This window comes from Phasianus colchicus, chromosome 21 (genome assembly GCF_987193195.1).
Source record: "Phasianus colchicus chromosome 21, bPhaCol1.hap1.1, whole genome shotgun sequence".
NCBI lineage: Eukaryota > Metazoa > Chordata > Aves > Galliformes > Phasianidae > Phasianus > Phasianus colchicus.
The window spans coordinates 9,130,001-9,143,929 of NC_143456.1; the positions used below are offsets into that span (position 1 = coordinate 9,130,001).

Here is a 13,929-nt window from a genome sequence, read left to right on the forward strand (position 1 = left end):
CTTTCTGTATGGCAGCCTGACTGTGCAAGCCACCAAAACCTGCTTTTTTTCTGCTCTGTGAAATCACAGTCAGTGCAGTGCCTGGCGGACGGGGAGCTGAAATTTGGGGTTAGTTCAAACAGAGTGATCATAGAATCATAGAATGGCCTGGGTTGAAAAGGGCACAATGCTCATCTAGTTTCAAACCCCCTGCTCTGTGCAGAGTCGCCAACCAGGCTGCCCAGAGCCACATCCAGCCTGGCCTTGAATGCCTGCAGGGATGGATGCCCCGAGGTGTTCGGGCTGCCCTGTTCCAGCCCTCCACCATGGTGTGTGTGGCTCTGGCTCCCAGCAGGGGAAGCAGACACGTGTGCTGCCCGGAGATGCGGCTCCCTGCATCCTGCAAACCTCCGAGCAACGTTCCATTCAAAAATCACTGAGCGATTTGTACCAACAACTCCCCACAAAACACCAACCTGCAGCCGTGCCTCATTAGTCCCAATTTCCCGTAACAGAGCAGATCTAAATGGTTTGACCCCCAAATATACTGCGAAAGCACTTCTCAAAGGCACTGCGTGACCCGGTGCCAGGCATGGAACCACCACTGGGATCTGCTCTGCATGCATGGGGCTGAGGATTGCCCACCCCCCACCTGCAGCATGCCCTGCTCTGCTGGTGACCCCCACAGCCCGGCCCCAGCTCACATCATTTCCTCACCGGGCATCCCTGCACTGAGCCTGACCAGCCCCAAATGCCTCACCTTTTCCCCCCAGCCTGATAAATGCTCCTTCTGCAGTTAATGTAACCTCCCCAAACGTCCTTCATTTGTCAAAGATTGCAGCCTTTTACGGCGGGTCATTATTTCACCGGGAATTTGAACAGAAATATTTCCAGTCCACACCAAGCAATCTATTTCACTTCCCCACCCACCACATTAGCCTCTGAATACTCTCATTATACCATTACTAATTAGAAATTCTCTCAAATTGGCGGCTGCATTAAAAAAAAAGACAGTGTGCTGAGCATATGGCATAATATCCTATTAATGAACACTCTAAATTCAAACTCAGGTCAGCTGCTCATTTCTTGCTCATGACACCCAGGCAAGGGGGGGGGGGGCGAGGTTGGGAAAGCAAATTTTTTTTTAATGCTTTTTCCCCCCCCCCCCCCAGAATTGCAGAATGTTGAACGCCAGGGATACAGTGGTGCCTTAGGACAATATTTCATTTGACTTACCCAATTTTTTGGTGAAGTTGTAAAAATATATACATACGTATGTAGATCTGTATGTCTGAGTGCTTATGTGTGCCACAGACCCATGCATTCACAAGCCAGCTGTGCAAACCTGCAACTTGCAGGCCCGTGTGCTGCAGCGATGCATCTTGCAAAGCAGAGTGAGCATGCACTGTGCAGCTGCATGCCAGGAGCTGCACCCGTCCTGCTGCCCAATGAATGGTGTGCAGTGCCAGTGAGGGGCAGCGGGAGGAGCTGCGGCGTGCATACCTTTTTTTTTTTTGGTCTTTTTTCTTTTATTTTGTTGTTATTATTTAAGTGTGTGACTCTCCAGGCTGCCCGTGGTGGCGTCAGTGCTACAAACCTGCCTGGGTTTCTGGAGGTGCACAAAGGTTGCCACCTTCCCAGGGATGACTGGGTATTTCAGCACGGCAAAATTTGCAGTACAGTAAAACAGCAAGTTCTTGTGCCTCCTTTTCTCTGGGCAGGCGAGCTGTCAGGGCTTTAGGTCCCATCAGTCTTGTTGTCACCGAGGTTTATAAAACTACCAAATGATATTATGTCAGCTGATTCTTTAATGGGATAATCATTAGCCAAGACCTGAGTAAGGTTTTTTTGCCATCACTAATTTCACCTCAAGGTGAATGCAAGGCAGAACCCTCCAGCACACTGTTTGCTGTGCTGTACGCACTGGCTGCATGCTGTGCTGTTGCACCAGCTCCTGCTCTGCCCTTCAGGATGCACCATGTGCCCTGTGCATGGCACAGATGGGTGATTTGCAGCTGGGACCGCTGTTCCTCAGCCCCCTGGCCCAGACCCTGCAGCCCGTGCCATGTCTCAGCCATGCAGTTCCATGCGAGCTGCCACGCTGTCCCTGTGTTGGCTGCTGCGGATGCACGAGGCTGATGGCTGTGCTCTGTGCTGTGACCTTTTGGTAAAAATTGAAAAAGTTTGGGCTTTTCTACAGAGTCTTGGCTCTTCCATTGAAAGCAAATGTTTTGTCCCATCAGAAATCCAATTTTCTGTCAAAACAGTTTTCATTAAATATTTCCACGCGGCCTCGGGTTAGTATTGATTTAAACTCTTACAAGGGAGAGAAGAATGAGGCTTTGTCTCCACGAAGATCGCGTTCACTCACCAATTAAAATTACAGTAGAAGTGACTAACTGCTGCTGCCTCAAACGGGACTGCTTGGAGGATAATTGCACACACTGGTTTGTGCAGGGCAGTGTGATGGGGTCGGGACGTGGGGCTCAGAGAACCTCACAGCAGTGCACCAGAGTCCCTGTGGTTGGCACTGGGCTTTTACTCTCCGTATTCCTAATGGTGCAGCACCAGGGGGCTCACACACCCCAAAAGATGCACTTGGGGGCAGAAAGTGTGGGTCTGGTGCCCTTCTCCCCCCCTTAGGTGCCCCTGGGGCTGCAGCCCCCAGCCTCACCATGCCCCCCAGCCCTGCCATCCTGGGGCACTGGCTGTGAGCGCTGCATCGGCCGGGAAGAACTGAGGTTTTATTTCATCTGCACTGGGGTCATTCCTGACTTAATTATGTAAAAATTAATGTGAACGTCTTTCGTGGTACGTATGGGCCATCCATGGAAATTGAATTGGGCGAAATGCTGGTTAAGCTAATCGCCCACAAGTCATTATGATGGCTAAGCAGAGGGATGCTGTAATCTGTTGGGACTTCTCGAAGACCTGATGGAAGACCAAGTTAAAGACCTGTGGGTTTAACCATAGCGGATCCACGATGTGCTGTGGAGGTGATTTTCCCGTTCATGGGGAGCTCAGAGCTGCTTCCTCCCATGGTGGGAAGCTGTCGTGCAGCCAGGCAGTGCTGCGTGCTCCCAAAGCCCCACTGCTGTGGTCTTCCTACCCCTGTAACCATTCACCTTCCTTACTCTGGGTGCCGTATTTATAGCAGTTTTTGTACTTTTTAAAGGCATAAAAACTTCAAATCAGTATTGATAAGTGTGAACAGCTTGCAGAGCATTTTCCCATCTGTTCCCTAATAGTAGAAATGACCAGTGGTTTCGGTGCCTGCAGTGCCAGGCTGGGGCTGCTTCCCAGGCTGTGCTGGGAGGCGGCTGATGTCCATATCAAATCGAGATGCTTGTTGTAATGTTTGCAAAAATGTAATTTGATTTGCCTTTGTCAACAAAATCTGCAGAAACATCCCCTGCCTGAATAAATATCCCTGCAGGGTAGCACATGCTTTGTAAATAATTTTCATTGTAACCCCTTCTTCCTAGCAGGGTGGAGAGTTGAGAACATTCATCAAGTCTCGCATTAAGAAAATAATTTTCTTGTACCTAATTTGTGCAATAAATAAGGCCCACAATTTCTTGCTTCTGCAGCAAGGAAATGCAAAGAGCTGAGAGCAGTGCTCCTGACACAGGCACTGCTCTTACTGCCATTCCAACCTCAGGTGCCCCCGCAGTGGCTCTCATTGGGACAGCAACTGCTCTGTGCCTCCGGAGTCACCTCCACTGCTCTCCTGCCCCCGAGCTCAGCTTCCCAGAAGCACGGAGCAAGCACACGAGGAGCCCATAAGGCAGGGCTCAATGGCCAGGAGGGAAACACGGGGGGTACAGACGAATTTTGGCATCTGATTAGCTGCTCCTTGGGGCACCACTCCTCAGTTCCGACCTATTGGCCCCTTGTCTTGCTGGAGAGCTGGAGTGCGGGTCTGTCGGGCTGGAAGGACACCAAGATGGGAGGATCGCTTTGTTTTTTTCTGAATAGCAATGCAAATCTGTTATTTATATATGTTTTATGGATGGCATGTTCCTATCCTCGGGCATTTTGCATTGGAATTCAACTCATTGCAAGCCTATTACATGTTCACTAACTATAAACCATCTGATTTATATTCATTAACCAGTGGTAGACAGCAGCAGTGGCATAACTTGAGCACTGGACATGCCTCAGTCGACGGGTGGACTAAATTTCAGTTAATTAAGGTGCTGTAATTGTTGTCCAGTACAAGTGTCTTCGGGGCATTCACTTTGTAAATAATTTTTCACCCCAACCTTTCCTGCATACTTGGTTGTTCTCCGCAACTTCGTTCAAGCCATAAATTATTAGGAAATCAGCTCTCCTGTGCTTCTGGTGAATGAAAGCTGCTTTCCGGCTCCTTGCTCCAGGCAGCGATGGGGTTAATGATTGGCAAAGCATCCCGGAACTGCCCGGGAGCACCTCATTTCGGGGGGATGTTTGCTGCGGGAGCCCAGCTGTGTGGGCTGTCAGCTCATGTCCAGCAGTGGCACAGCAGCTCAGGGCTCACCGCCGTCCTCGTGCCCTCCCACCACCACTGTGAGCTCCGGTGTGGTGGTGAGCAGTGCTGGGACACAGCGCGGGGCAGGGGGAGCTGTGTGCTGGGGAACGAGGAGTCTGAGCATCATCAGTGCAAGCAAAACAGAAATCCCTGCTGCTCTCGAATCTGCGCGCGCCAACTGCGGGGCAGTAATTAGGAGGGAAACTGGATGTGGAATTGAAGCTGTAATTATGAGGAGCGGCTAGATGTTGCTGTAATGCAGCACTTGGCATTCCCCCTCCGCTTCCACCTTGCTTTTTATCCCCCCTTTGGATCAACAGCTGCTTTGTTTTGCTTTCCCAAAAGTTCCAGTTTGGAGGGGCTTTTAGTGTGGGGTGAGTTTGTATTGGACTGCAGCTGCTGCCCTGTGCTGGGCTCACCGAGGGCAGGGCTGGCTTCTTAATGTTTGCTTCAGGAGTGGAGCAAAAGCCAAAGCTCCCCTGTGTGGTTCCACAGCAGTAACTCAGCACTCGGCTGTGCCTGCTGCCACCATTCTGTGGTCCCACAGTGGCACCAGCTGCACCTGGCAGTGTGCAAACAGCAGCCCTGCACTGCACTGACAGCCCCTCATAGGCCTGCCCGTCTGCAGACCTGCCAGTCTCTGGCCGTTCGTGCTCAGTTATTAATATAAAGATTCAGCTTCGCATTCGCTGGAGTGAACCTTGCATGATGCCTCTGACAGTAATTCAGTTGTAGCCTCAATCTGATGCTGGATCTCCAGGCCATGGCTATCCCGCTAGCCTTTTCCAATTTTTCACTACACCAGTCATGAATAAATCACCAAAACACATCAGATTGCTGAAAATGGAAATACCAGAGATAGGCACCAGTTCAGTAGTCAAAGAGCATCACCTTCCTGCAGCAAACAGGCACGCTCTCTGCTCCCTTGTCTGCTCATCGCGTCCCGTCCCATCACCTGGCAGCTCCCAGATGTCTGCAGGCTGCCAGTGTGCATCCTGTGCATCTCTGCTTTTAAATGCAGATCCCCGTGTGTGCCTTCTGCCTGGGGAGAGGCAGTTTCTATTCACTGGCCGTGTTGCCAGACGAGCCATCAGTAGTACCCAGCTGCTCTGAGAGCAGGGTTTGCCCTTTCATGCATGCCAGAGACAAGCACTGTTCATTTTCAGTACTTGATAGCAGAAAGAGCAACAAAGTATTAGGTTTTTCGGGTCTTTTCCCCTGCCCCTTAGCAAAATCTGTTTTTCACAAGCCTGCAGGCTCCGATTGCACAGGCAGAATGATGCAGGCTGCGGTGTCTGAGCCCATCACAGCTTCTGAGCACTCCACAAAGGTGCCAGGGGTGCCCTGCAGTCCCACTATTGCATGGTCATGTGCTCGTGGTCTCTTGGCTCACGCTGAGTGCAGTGGTCCGGGGGCACAGCCCTGGGCACCCAGCTCCTGCTGTGCCAGGCACCACACATGCAGAAAGACTCAAATCCTCAGCATTGTTATCTACCTGATGCTCCCTCACTGCTGATTTGATTAACCTCTGACCTTCCTCTTTGCACCAGCAGAGCTCAGTCTGAAGGGCTGAATGGTGCCTTTTGAAGCTTGACCCAAGGGGTGAAGTCTTGGTTATGTCCCAATCAATGGGAGCCTTGCTTGGATCAGGCCGTGTCTTCTTGCCCTAATCTGCCTGTTATGGATGTCGGTGTGTTGGAGCCATGTGCTGTGTGGGCACAGTTCTGTGCAAGCTGTGGACAAAAGGGGCAGTAAACCTGTATTGCTCCAATCACTGTGGGTCAGAAAATGGGCTAAACTTAAAAAAAAAAAGCACAAATCACCACTCATCAAATAAATCAATTTCTTTAGAATTAGCCTCTCTAATTTCAACATCACTTCTGTTTCTTTAAGTTTTGCCCGTTTTGCAATTTTATTTTTATCCGTGTTGTTACATTAAACCCCCTGCTAATAAAATGTCAAATTAAAAAAAAAATTAGTATCCCTACTATTGCAGAAAACCAATAAAGTAAACCCTTACAAGAGAGGCAAAAGAAAATTTCCATCATTCTCTCCTTAACCGAAATCAAAATTAGAGTGTTATTAGAAATTTCATTAGGATGGAGCAGATTGGTAATGAAATTACATTCCAGCTTTCTACAAACCCAATGTATTAAGTAGGTTTGATCAATGATGTTCACACAATTAATTTTGTCTGATTGCTGAGGATTACTTTATCGACAGTCACATTTCACACTTGTGGGGTTTTTTTGTTTCCACAGTAAATTCCCGACGATGTCAGATCACATGATGGCGAAGCCGGTTTGAAGCCCGGGCTCTCAAAGCGACTTCCAGCAGACCATGACGGGAATCAAGGTAGGGATGTCACCACTAATTGTGTTGGGTATGGCAGCGCTTGTGGACAACCACACGGGGAGCCGGGGCTGGCTCAGGAGCCCAGCAGCACTCGTGCATCCATCAGCGATGCCCAGCTGTGCTCTGTAGGGCACCAGGGTGAGCCGGGTCTCTGAGCTGTGCCACTGTGAGCCTGGCAGGACCTGTTTTGTTGTGTGCAGAGCTGCCAGGAGGGCTGCGGGATGCTCGCCGTGTGGGACAGCCGTGTGGTTGCAGGCAGATTTATTGAGCTCAATCTCGGCAGCGGTGTCACCACAGCTGGCGGCACATCTGGAGCAGGAAGGAGGGGAGGGCAGCTCTCCGTAAATCACGGGGTTGATTTGGGTGAGCTCTGCTGCTGGCTCGTTAGGGTCCTGGTGGACTGGGGTGGTTCTCGTGCTCAGACAGCAGCTGCAGTGTGTGCTCATGCACCCGTCTGTTACCGTTTGGTGCATCACAAGGTATTGAGTGACTTTGATATGGCAATGCAAAGTGGCGGCGTGGTGGCTGAGGGAGGTCCGTCCGTCCGTCCGTCCGGCGCTGTCAGTTTCTGTTTGCTGTCGTTGAGATTTCCAAAGCTGCTTTAGGAATTTTAACACCAAACCCTGCTAGATCCAGGGGATTGCGATCCTCCAGAAATCCCTGCCATCCCATCTTCACTCTTTGTCAGGCTCTTGCTCCAAGCTGTGTCCTGACGGCTGTCCTGCACACGGCACGAGATGTGGTGGGGACAGAAGGGGCACTGCCACCATCCCTGCCTGCTGAGCACAAAGACACACGGCTTCCTTCTTCCTTTACACCACAACACAACATCTGTATGAAAGAACAGCAGATACATGGGTGGAGGTGTCCACTGCCCCGCGTCTGTTGTCAGGTGTGGTCTGGGTCTGCAGTGTGCTTGCTGTCTGCATTGCTGGGGCCACCCAGCTTGTGTAATTCCTCTAAGATTTGAAGTGTGTGACAAAGAGATTTTTTATCTCTGGGAGTAAAAAATTCCCACTGTAACATTCAGATTCATTTTAGAAGTCATTTTTAAACCTTAAGTTAAGAAAAAATACCTAGAATTGAGTGCCTAAAGAAGGTACAAAACCTGACTAATGATATTTGGGCTTGAAATTAACTTTTTCCCCCCCTCTTTTCTGTCCACTGATCTACTGATGGATTAGCAGGGAATCAGCAGCCAATGATCTGCAGAGTCCCTTTTTTCTTTTTGAGAACTACATGTTTGTTCACATTTCGGGTGGCTCTGTGGGTCAGGTTCCTGCATCTCAGAGCTCACCTGGCTTTCTGCTCCTCTGGCAAGGCAGGGTTCCTTGTAATGTTTCTATAGCTCGAGGCCAGGAGAGGAACCCCTTTTTTCTCTTCCTTTGGACCATCTTCAGCAGATCTCAGGCCCTTTCTGCTCAGCATCCCGCTGTGCCACCCAGCTCCCAGGCAGGAGGGAGGAAGAGGCACATGGCCACTCTGTTCTCCCCGTGCACGCAGAGCAGAGATATGAGATGGATCTAATTTTTAGAGATGAGACGTCTCACCTGTCAGATGCTGAGTGAATTAGAATAAGAGTATGCCTTTTTTTTTTTTTTTTTTTTTCCCTTAAAACAGGCCAAAGTTTTTATCAAGATGCCATTTATCAGCAGAGCTACCAGCCGCTAGCAGTAGGCATGCTGCCAATCATTTTATGGAAATAGGCAAGGACTTTAATGTTTGGATGCCCATCTGAATCGACTCTTGTTCATGTCAGCAGATCTGATGTGAAAGCAAAGGTGCCCCTATGCAGTCTAGTTACCATCAAACCTGTAAGTGTCAGCATTTTAAAGGCAAGGGACACAATGCTGATGGTGGGCAATGTCACTGGTGTAACCTGTTTCAAAGACATGAGCTCCCGCAGCCCTTCCTGCTCCTCGTCTCTCAAGGATTAGTTATGCCTGAAGTACACCTGCTCGGTTAATCTCTGCAGATAATTACTGGATACCTGCAAATAGCCATCTTCACAAGTTCATCGCTATCTGTTCCAGCTAGCTGCAGCGTGGCGAGCGGCTGCCTGGCTTGGTCTGTGAACTCTGGATTCTCACGCGGTCATTTGAAGCAGCATTTTGTATTTGGGGTTGACAGTTACTTGCAGCAGCTCTTCTTACCCCATAGTTAAGGTCTATGCAGGGGGTGAGGAGAATTCAGTAGGAGGCACCTGGAAAGAGCCCAGGAATGAACTGTGCAGAAGTTGAATCCTGCAGGGTGCCCGGGGCTGGGGGCTGTTGGGACTCGAGGGGCTCTGCTCTGCCTGGCAGATGTCTCGTGCTGCTGCATCAGCACCCGTTGTGCTCCCCAGCTCCCAGCCCCACACATCCCAGCTCCCTTCGGGTCTCACCGTGCTGCAGCAGCGCTTCCCCCTCTCTTTCCCAACAGTTTCTGTTGCTGCTGCGGTCGCGGAGGCTGAGCCCCGCTGCCATGCCCGCACTCCAGGCATCTCCTTCCCCTCCCTGCCCTCCATTTGCATCGTTTGTCCATGAGCTCGGGAGGTCGGCAGGATCTGGAGGTGACCCTCAGGTGGGCAGCAGGGGAGGATGCGTGGGCACTGCCGGCACCGCCGAGCTGTTGACACGAGAAGTGATTAACACGGGTAGGACAGCGAGAGGGAAATAAATAACATCCTAATCTCTGGCACCATCGTTCCTTTGATGAGAACAAAAAATATGAAGACTGAAAGATCAAAATAACTGTATTAGAGCATGAAAAGGGAAATGCTCTTTTAACCACCGCTGTTCAGATATATCTCCTACGATCTGACATGCTGTAATATATTTGTAACACAGATGTATATTAAGGGGTAAAGCCGGTGATTAATTTGCTTTACCTTTTCAGAGCATATACATAAAAACCTACATTAGCAGAATTAGCATTTTACCTGTCTTTGAAGATGTTTTGCTTTGAAATGTATAAAGTCCTGTCGGTTTTATGTCTCTCAGAAGAATAAGGGCTGTTGTTTGCTGCAGAGCCTTCCCCCGGCCCACCTCCTCCCGGTTTGTGCGCGGCGCAGGCAGAGATGCTCTGGGGTTTGTCTCTAATTACTGCCTCACCACCCTCTGGGGCATTGCTGTAGCTGCTGCCCATATTCACCCCTCTTGACTCATAATTGCTGTTGAAGCTTCTGAGACTAGAGATCAAAGTATTCGTGTCATTCATGTTCCTGTCAAAGGTCTTATCGTCAAAGCGCCAACTATATTTCGAGAGACGTCTCCTCCTCTCGAGAGCAGCAGACGAACTCAGCGCCGCTTTTGCTGCTCCGGTTGCAGCACTGCTGCACAGCAGCGCAGCGCTCGGAGGGAAGGCACTGAGGGGCCATGCTGCCATCACCCAAACCCCACACCACGACCTGCGATGCCACTGCTGATCGTCAGGGAGCACGGGCCCGACCCACGCTGCAGTTCCACATCCCTGCAGCCCAGCGCTCGGGTTTGGTGATGGGAACAAGCGCAGACTCCTGTTGCAGCCTCGAGCAAAGCTGCTCTGTGGTGCCGCAGGGTCTCCGTGCTCCGTGTTTTCTCCAGCATGTTATGGGGATGCAGGGGGAGGCACATGCAGACCCCTCGCTGCCCATGGCCGCGTGCAGCCGGGACGAGCAGGGCAGCCCCGCGCCGCAGCAACTTGGGGTGAGTTTCCCTCCTAGCGCTCAGGATTGGGAGCAGGAGAAGAACTTTATAAAATTCTCCACGACCAGTCGAGCGGAACCTATTTTCTCTCACAATGCAATTAACGGCACCAACATTTACAAAATATGATTACAAGCACTTTGGTTAAGTAGAGGAAAGTATATTAGATAGCAGCGAGGGGTTGATCTTAATGTGCATTTTTTCGAGAGACTTGCATTTTCTTTGTGCAAATAAAGAGGCCCTAAATTCTCCATAGGCACTAAAATCAATGCAGTGGAACCATGATAACAAACACAGGCTCCACTTTTTGCTACATCCCCCAATTAATTAAGCCTTTCACGGGCATGTAATTAGGAACATTAGCAAGTCATAAAATTGCCGTGAGTCTCTAAATTATGTGCTGGCCCTCAGCAATTTGTTTTTAATTCCTTTTGAAGACAATGGCACTGCGGGGTCCCATAGATCTTCATAGCAGCCTACTGTTTACTTCTTTATGGCTCTATGAAGATCTAACTGTTTTCTACTGCTCCCAGATGCACCCACGCTATTTTCTTGCGCGGTTTCATTACCTGGGTTGGATTTAAAGGGGAACGGCTCCGCGTGCCCCACACCCCATGGGCCACCCCAGGCAGCAGCCGCGCGTGCGCACACATGGGATGCTGCGAGGCCAGGCGGCTAAATAAATAAATGGAGCGGGATCATCGCAGGGGAAGGTTTATTTCCCTGTTACTGTGATTTACTCCTCCTTGATGAGAGTGTCTCTTTCACAGCGAAAGTGCAGAAAAAACATTTGTGCGATCTCAGGGTCAAGAACGGGAGAAAGAAAGAAATAAATAGTAGAAGCAAATTGGTTTTTTTTTGTTTTTTTTTTTTCTTCCCAAATATCTCGGGTCGTTTACAGCTGACGGGTCGCCGCAATGATCGCCGGACACGCGTCCTAACGGCCGGGTTATTTCCTGATGGATATATGTGGTAGCTGACCATTTCTAGCCTGATCCTGGTTCCATGCACCGGGCTGTTGGTGGTGGAAGCAGAGGCTGAGCTGCCCCTTCGCGTGGCTCCGCTCCTGCCCTGCTGTGCTCGTGGTTCCCCTGTCTCCATTGGTTAATGCCACAGAACTATGGAGGAGGTTTAATGATAAAAATAAAGAGAGGCCACAATGAAAGAGGTGAGCTTGGCTCATCCCTTGGGTAAGCATGGGGAAGCTGTGAGCTATGATGCCCCCCTCGGCTGTAAAGCCCATCGTGTGCAAGAAGGTCACTGATGGATGTCATGTTATCCAGAGCCACCTATTCCTTGCAGGAAGGGAGCAGGAGTGCTGCTGCCCACCCCACGATGGGCTCTGGGTTGCAAAGCCAAAGCACCCTCCTTCAATCGGCCTCGCTGCCTCCAGCATTGCCTGTGTCCTCCCAGCATCCAACACTGCCCTCTGCTTCGGTGCTGCCAAACCCTGCACTGCTGAGGTCTTGCTGCAAAGTGCAGTGTGTCAGTGCAGGGCCATGGCACGTGTCAGAAAGCAGCAATTCGGAAGGAATACCATCCCTGGGATGCTTCATCTCCACTGCCTGATTAAGCTTTGTTTGGGGGCAGGCAGAAATATCATGCCGAGCAGATTGTAATGCTGTGGCTCCTAGACAGGGTATGGAGGTGCATTTATCAGCAGTCAGCAAGAGAGAAAAAAGGGGAGCATTTGCAGAATAGTGAGGAGCAAGGTGGTCAAGGGATGTCTGAGCTGCAGAGCGGGGAAGCTCGGTAGCCCCCATTTAAGAGCAATTAAAGACTGCTCGATTTTCAGTTCAGTGAAATCCTGACTCTGAGCCCGTTCCCAGCAGCAGAACCTGCCGCCAGCACGGCCCCGCAGGAGGCTGAGCACCGTGGCCTTGCTTTATCTCTCCCCACTTCCACGGGGAGCTGGTATCAGCAGCAGGGGAGCAGGCGGGCAGGGGCAGATAGCATCTCCTCCCAGCACCGCGCTGCTTCAGCCCCGTGGGTCGCCCCGAGCTCTGCTGGGAGCGCCGCAGCTTTGTGAGCAGAGCCGCAGGCAGGAGCACAGCCTTTGCTCGTCGCACCACGTTTTGGTTTTATTGCGGGCGCCACGGGCAGCGCAGCTGCTGCTTTTCGTGGTCGTCTCACAGGGCTGGTGGTGCTCAGCAGCAGCACCGCCTGCCGCCGGTGGCACAGCCCCAGCGACACAAAGAGCAGCGAGCGCGAGGTTCCTCCTGCCTCTGCAAGGCCCTGCTGAAGTTGTCGGCCGTATTTTGCACACGCAATCCCCCAGGATATGGGGAATGGTTATTAAAAAGCCCGGAGAGCAGTGTCTAACCTTGAGTAAGTGTTTTCTTGTTGTCATCCAAAGATCTAAAGAAAATCCTGAAGAGAATACATGGTGAAGACATATATTATAGTTGGAGCTTTTTATCTCACACATGTGACTCTGCCTATCATGAACTGTACGTTTTTATTCTCACTAGTGGGACAAAACTATATCCCACCGCAGCATATATCAAGAGGAAGAACATTGTACCTTCTTTGCATTAATATAAATAGCTGTTTAGGACCGATTCCTTGGCCAGATACTACCATCTTACCTGTCCTTTATCTAAGATATTTGGCATGTAGCTCAAGTTTGGTTTATTTAGAGTCAGGATGCAGCAGCTCCTACATATTAAAGGTGCATTTTAAAAGAGCATTTTCTATTTTAATTTGGGGGAATGGAGCTCTTTAGGGCATTGAGGGAACGATGTCCATCTGATTTACATTTCCCTTGTTGGAGCAGAGCTGCGTACGCATATTAGAATGTAAATAATAGTGATGGATACATGTATCTTTAAAAGATCCATTTTCTCTTTTGACTAAGGCATCCGGGAGAGGAGAGGGAGTGTAGATCACTTTTACAGGTGAAAAATCAATCTCCTAAGACAATGTACGTGGCACAGGAGCCGGCCCCTCCGCTCGGAGCAGCTCGATGGTGGGCGACAGGGGAGGGCTGGGGCCGTGCAATGGGCTTCGGCAGCACCACTGACCCCAAAGGGGGGGCTGCCCAGGTGCTGCTTGCCCCGGTCCCAGCAGCAATGGGCGCCCGGGGGCTCAGCCTGGTGTTTGCTGGGAGCAAACGCAGAGTTCCCTGGCCTTGGTGATGCCGCTGCTCCCGTGTTGGATTAACCCGGAACTCCTGCAATAAAACCTTCCCTGGTGAAGGTGATTTGTGGTGAAAAACCAGGCCTGTGCTGAACTCCCCCATCTGTCTTTGGCTCTGTCTGTCCCTGACTTCAGAGGTACCCAAGGAAAAAAGGAAGCCCCTTGATCAGCACTGGGGGAAATGGAGCCCTGGGGCTGGGCGCCCGCTGCCGGAGCAGAGCTCATTTCCTGCAGGTCCCGGCAGGGCACAGCTGGCGGCAGGAGGTGGCCGAGATGCTTGTC

General features: G+C 50.8%; 1 long non-coding RNA gene across 2 annotated transcripts in view; it reads left to right on the forward strand.

Annotated features, from left to right (window-relative positions):
- LOC116227939 (uncharacterized) overlaps positions 1-10,844 on the forward strand; it is a 115,707-nt gene extending 104,863 nt beyond the window's left edge. Inside the window, exons 3-4 of one of the 2 annotated variants that reach the window (XR_016459238.1) lie at positions 6,751-6,844; positions 9,266-10,844. This is a non-coding gene — a long non-coding RNA (uncharacterized LOC116227939). Of the gene's footprint in view, positions 1-6,750; positions 6,845-8,464; positions 8,645-9,265 lie in introns of those variants that run through there. The other variant, XR_016459239.1, reaches the window with a different exon arrangement.
- The last annotated feature ends 3,085 nt before the right edge of the window (positions 10,845-13,929 follow it).